The 6,524-nt window shown below is 35.5% G+C and overlaps 1 pseudogene; it reads right to left on the reverse strand.

Annotated features, from left to right (window-relative positions):
• Positions 1 to 1,688: 1,688 nt before the first annotated feature.
• On the reverse strand, positions 1,689 to 5,960 carry LOC100804653 (65-kDa microtubule-associated protein 1-like; annotated as a pseudogene).
• Between the last annotated feature and the right edge of the window lie 564 nt (positions 5,961 to 6,524).

Raw genomic sequence — 6,524 nt, forward strand, 5'->3', positions numbered from 1 at the left:
CTCCTTCATCATTACCACGTTCCGATTCCACCATCCCATATTACACAACCACCCCCACTAATGGAGGCCATGTTTCTTCTTCCACCCCTGAAAGTCATTTTGTTTCCCCTTCTTCGTTACTTTTCCGACCACCAGCTATATCACCATCCGCTTAGTTACCCCATCCCATTTCCCAGTCCACACATATAACCACATCTCCTTCCTCGTTATCTTTGCCCCCTACTACCCTTCTTGAGCCAACCAAGTGGCATCCACTAATTCCCATTTCCCCAACCACTTTAACACCACCCCCTACTTCCACCTATCCCACCTCTGAACAATGCAATACGGGCCCCATTTCCTCAAACCTTAAGGAAAAGGTTTCTCTGGTTACTGGAGCCATTCATAGGGAGCCTACCTCAGCAAGGCCAAAAGGAATCACAAGAAAGCCCAAACACTATAGTGACAATGTTTGAATACTATTTTGTCTGTTTGTTTTTGTTGTCTTTTCCATGAAGCTCTAAATGGATGCCAGTTGTATGGCCCAGATCTTCTAGCCATTGGCCTTTTCCCTTTATAGGGCAACATGTATCTGAGTATTGATTATGAATGAAAATATCTAAACTTTTCCTTCCAAGGAGTAGCCCTAGATTAGCAGTTAGTTCTTTTGGTATCGTTTGCCCATTTTGAGAGAATATATATATATATATATATATATATATATATATATATATATATATATAGAATATTTAAGATGTCACTAATATTTGATATCAAAGGGTATTTTGCCTGAATTACTTGTTCTTGTTCTACCATTTTGGTATATCAAAAAATCTAACTATGCAGAATAAAAGCACTACTTATTTGGTTCAATTTTTGAATTGAACTTCGCTTATAACGGAATCACTAAGCATTCATCTACTAGTATGCAATAAAAATTAATAACATATAAAGCAAAAATAACACACTGCTAAAATACTTGTCCTATACCATAAAATAACAAAATCACAAGTTTCATAATTAGGAAACATAAATATAAAGTTTTCTAATTCCAATTCTAGATTGTGAGAATAACAAATATGTTGGGCTACCCAAACTGGGACCTCTACTTCATTTCTATATAGGGGTCAATAGTTGGGGTGTGTAGTAGTTGTTCTAGGCAATTACTTAATGCACCCCATTTGTTCTTGGTATACTCCCAAATTCTTAATATCTCATTCTTACTCTTCATCTCACAAGTTGTCTCTCTCCCAAACCTCCATGACCACCGCACCCCACCTCTACCCAACACCATCTCGCCTCACCCAAACACTACCATGCAAACCACCTAACGCCACCCAACCACCCATTACCACCACATGCATCACTATGACCCACGAGCCTCCATGCCACACCAAACCAATCATCGTGCCACACCACCCACAAATGTACAATGCATAAAGATTTAGTTGTTTTCAAAGGAGTTCTTGTATTTGTCCCATTGAAATTTTACACTAGTGTTTAGGTGGTTAACTATATGTATAAATATGATGAATCTTGGGTTACAAGTAAAGGATAGTAACTTGAGCAAGACTACAAATTCAAATGTTTGGATAGTGAATATTTTGATAAAATGAACCATAAATTCATACGTATTAGGCCACTCATTTGATTCAAGTAGAAAAAAATCAAGGAGATAGGAACCTTGTGATTCAAAAGGCAAGACTACCTACACCACCATGCATGCATTCCTTTCATATGAAAGTGCTTCAAAGGATAAAGCAACATGTATTCAAAAAGCCTCTAAATGGCTCATATAAGATGCACATCTCATTATAGTTCTTCTCCTATTACTTGTAAAAAAACATAGTATATTCTTATAGTTGTAGCTAACTAGTAATACGACAATGATACAAAGACAACAATATAGGGTTGAAAATACATATTTCACTAGGGTGACATTGGCACTAGTTCAGTACCAGAAACATGGGAAGCAGCATCTTCTTTTGATATTGATACATAGTTAAGGGGGGCAACTAGTCTATTATTATCCTTTTCCATCTTTTGTTGAGGACTTGCTTCCATTTTGATGAGCATTAAGAGATAGCTGCCTAGGAGTACCATTTGCACCTCCATTTGGGCGAGGACCAACAACCTTTTTGTTGCCAAGTGGCCTTCAGGGCTTGGTCTTAAACCAAAACCAAATTCCTGATCTATGTTTTGCAGTTCTTGATACTTTTTCTGGTCCTAAAGAATGTGACATGATCTTTTTTCAGTACCGGAGTATTCAACACATAAGAATGAACAAAAATAGATAAAGTTGACAATTCACTTTCCCAAACTGTTTGATTAGAAAGTGCTAAAATTAGTTCAAAAATCGGTTATTCTAATAATTCCATCAATGAAACTTACCCTCATCCTTCGCTTTTTCTCTTCTCGTTCATGCATGAGCATGGCATACTCATCCAACATGGCAAAAAGAGGAACCCCATCATATGTGTATGGCATGTTGTGTACTTTTTCCCAAGAACGAGTTTTAGCAACCAATGTATCAACCAAAGCTAAAAAATACAAAAAATTAATCATTGTGTGTTCTTGCATGCCAAGAAACCATGATAGTACACTAGTATCTGCCAGCCAAATCAATTGTAAATGCTTTGTATGATTGCATCTAATTGATTGGCATAAATCTCGCCAACTACTAATGATGACAATCCATCTTAGCTTGTATAAAAGTACAATATATTTCACAAAAAGGAATACATAATTTACAGGTGAAAATGTCAAGATATATTTCATCTATAATTTGACTATAATCATCGCAATAATCTAATTTTGAATGCTTGATCATATCCATCCAGTGCAACCTATTTAAAAAAATAAAAATCTTCTATTGCAATTGAAATATTTTGCCATTCCAATGATACGGCACCCCTTTTGAGCTAATCATGTAAGGAGTTTGATGCTAATAATTGATCAAATAAATAATAATAGTTTCTCACATTCAACAAATACCTGGAATTTTGTTGACCAGAATCCGGGCTTTCTCTGCACGTTTGAGGTTTAAGTGTGCACCTCTACTTGCATTATACCCTGTTGAATAGTGTAATGTCAGGGGAAATTAACAATTAAAATGAGGAACATAATATAGCCATTGTATATAACCACAATCAATTGTCAAGATCAAGAATGCTAAGGCTAAATCTCATATACTTTTCCTCCATGGCTACAAGGAAAGACGCATTTCCCTTTTCAAATAGGAAATCACAGACTTAAAGATAGTGCACCTAAAATAATTTAGTACAACATTAATAAATTGGAGTGTAAATGACTATCATGGTCAATTTCTGCCTAGAATTAGGGGTCGTGGATAGAAATGAAATTAGATTCTCAAGTGATTTACTAGGACTAGTTTCATTAGAAAGAATCGTATAATAGAATTTTTACTCGTCTTATGGGAATGAATTGTAAAATGGGATATTTGACACATGTATATACCATGTTAAAGCAGAATTCAAAAAATGCGAGGGGTACACATGTCAAAAGTGTACTGTATGCTTGTAAAAGAAGGCAACAAAAAAAAAAGTCAATATAGTATGATATGTAAGAGATGACACTAAAATTCCATACTTGTTGATGCATTAATATCAAATTCACACTCAAGTAACATCATCATGTCACACAATGAAATTGCTGCTCTACCGTGATAGCTATCATTTTACTGCCCTCAAATCCTCAATATGTCAGCCAAAGTTCTCACTGCAATGATATCAGTTTAAACTTTAAAGATTACAGATCTTATTAGCATTATCCTGAATCTCTAGGTTAAAATGGTACTATTTCAACATTCTCACCTAAGATGTAAACATGCAACAAGATATTAGAAACTCAAATATAGAATGAAGATGGTTGATTATAAATACCCGATTATAGTCTTCAAGCCAACTCTCTTCACATGCTGACATCCATTTTTTAACCTTGTCCCATATTTCTTTACGGCGTAGAGCTTCTTTTTTCACTGCAACTATCTGTTTGTCCACGTCAGCCAGTAATTCGGATGGTTCAATGTTTCTAGAGTCAATCAGTGACAAAATATTCCCTCGAGTAGCTTCAAGGTTTATTTCTACATGAGCACAGGCATATATCTCTTCAAGCTCATCTTGCTTCTTGAAAGCAATTTCTTTCATTCTGTGGGCTTTCTGCTGATCAAGCCTTTCAACTTCCACTTCAGCCTTCATAACATAAAACAAGAAAAATTCAGTAGGCATTATTTGTGAAACACTAGTTTGTAAACATCAGAAAGCCATCTACACCTGCTAAATCAGATCCAGAGCAAGGGCACCGGGAACAGTGACTTCATCAACTGAAGCTGAGATATTACAGGTAACATGATCAAATAGTCTCCTTTCCTCTATAGGGGTATCCATTAGATTCCACATATCAATCAACTGAGAAGCCAATTCTTGGAGCTGCAAAGGACACACAGGTTAAAGTAAAATGTATTTATACACACTGCAAATTAAAAGTCAAGCAAAATTGAATACACCATGTTTACAGATGATATCATCATTGTTGAGGTGCCAAAGTTAGAATTTATGGTAATGCTATGCAAACATTAATAAAAAAAACAAAAAAATAAAAACTGGTTTGCCATAACTAGTAACTTTGGAAGCATATATTCATTATAGCAATAGTATAAGTAAAAAAGCATGAATGAAGGAAAAAAAACAATTAAACTAACATACAGCAATTTAAATGCATTACCTTGTGTAGCCTTTGCTTTTTATCTTCTTTCAGTGTTGAGACTGTCTTAGCTAGTTTAGTTAGTGTGCCATTGCTTATGCTTTTGGAATTAACACCAATAGATTCATTTAAGCTTGGATGAACTTCAATCACAGTACTGAAGAAGTCCATGCCAAGGACAACACAAAGATTATGCACAGTACTCACATAATCAAGAACCTTGTGCAACCTCTCACTCTGCAAGGCGAAGCAAAGTAGCAAAACCCTCAACGTATTGATTAGAAAATCAAACAAAAGTTTCAATTTTTTACTAATCGATACATTCTTTGATGGTATAACAAAGTTACCTTTTCCCTTTGAAGTTCTAGGAGTTGGGATTGATATTCATCCAACTTCTTCATGGACAAGTCAGACTCATCAACTGCAAATGATCCTGATTCGGTCTGATCAGGGTTCAAGTCCCCAGTTATCTCTCCACATATTTTTTGGATCTGTAACTCTACATCTGAAAACTCCTTTATTCTTTCCTCTTTTTGTTGCCATAATTGTTCCATTGTTGGTGCTATTGCTGCAAGTTGTTCCTTAATAGTGCCTAAAGTCTTGTCAGGCTGAAAAGAAACCAAAAATATGCATAGGAAATTAGTTTCTAAGTTCAGTATTTATATGCATCACAATGTTTTATCAGCGGTTATTGGTAGTAGCCAAATTCAGGACATATATAATTAGTTACTGACCATTCCCATGAATTTGTTTTCACCAAGAGCCAATAAAAGACTAGAAAGCTCAAGCTTAGCATCGGACAAGGATTGAAGTAGCTATGCCCTTGACTTAGAAGCCTGCTCAACCTTTCTTTTGTACACATTCAAACACTCTTGCTCTATCTGAAGGAGCATCTTGTCTTGCTCCTCATCGCTCTCACCAACCTCATCCCATATTCCCTGCAACAAATAAAGACACCCTCACTGTTTTGTAGACCATGCACATCTGCAGTAACACAGATGAAAAGCATTGTAGAGTTACCTGCAACTTTTGCAAAAAGGAACCACATGTGTTTCCATCAATAAGAGGATTTTGAGAATCTGTCACCGCCATTGAAGTTCACGCACAAACTAGCCTGCACAAAAAGGAAAATAATCATATGAAATTCCTATCTTCTTCCCCCAAACATAGAGAAACACAAATATATCTACTTCTGAAAATGGACATAAGAAACAAGCAGGTATCCATTTATACATCTTATTCTGCAGATAGAAAAACAGTAATGGAAGAGTCTAAATAATGAGTTCAAATAAGATTCTCGTGAAAAAAATGATAGACCAAAAATGTTCTAAGGCTATGTTTGGATAAACTTCTCCATAAGTACTAAATTTGGGCTTTTCTCATAAGCTAAATCAACTAAAGCACTAAACTTTTATAAAAGTTCTCTCATTTAACTTCTCCAAAAACTATGGTGCATAAGTTGATTTTGGCTTACCAGAGAAGCTCAATGCATTATTACCTTGTTATTGTTATCTTTAACAAAATTATCCTAAATTGTTGGATTAAATGCATCACATCTGCTAAGAAAATCACACCACGGATATATCAAATCTTGACTCCACTCAGCATAAAAGCATAATCTAATGCCCAGTTACACAAACTAAACAACACATAGCTAAAAGGATCACAACAAATGAACAAAATTAGTTAATCTTTAACCGAATGCACACTTGCCAAAAGGCCATCTCTCCTCCATGAAGTCAAAACGCAAAATGCCCAGCAACAAACAAACCCACTTCTAAAGCTGCAAAATTTCATCCATTTCTGGAACATTCTCCAAGAAT

The sequence above is a fragment of the Glycine max genome, chromosome 18, assembly GCF_000004515.6.
Source record: "Glycine max cultivar Williams 82 chromosome 18, Glycine_max_v4.0, whole genome shotgun sequence".
NCBI lineage: Eukaryota > Viridiplantae > Streptophyta > Magnoliopsida > Fabales > Fabaceae > Glycine > Glycine max.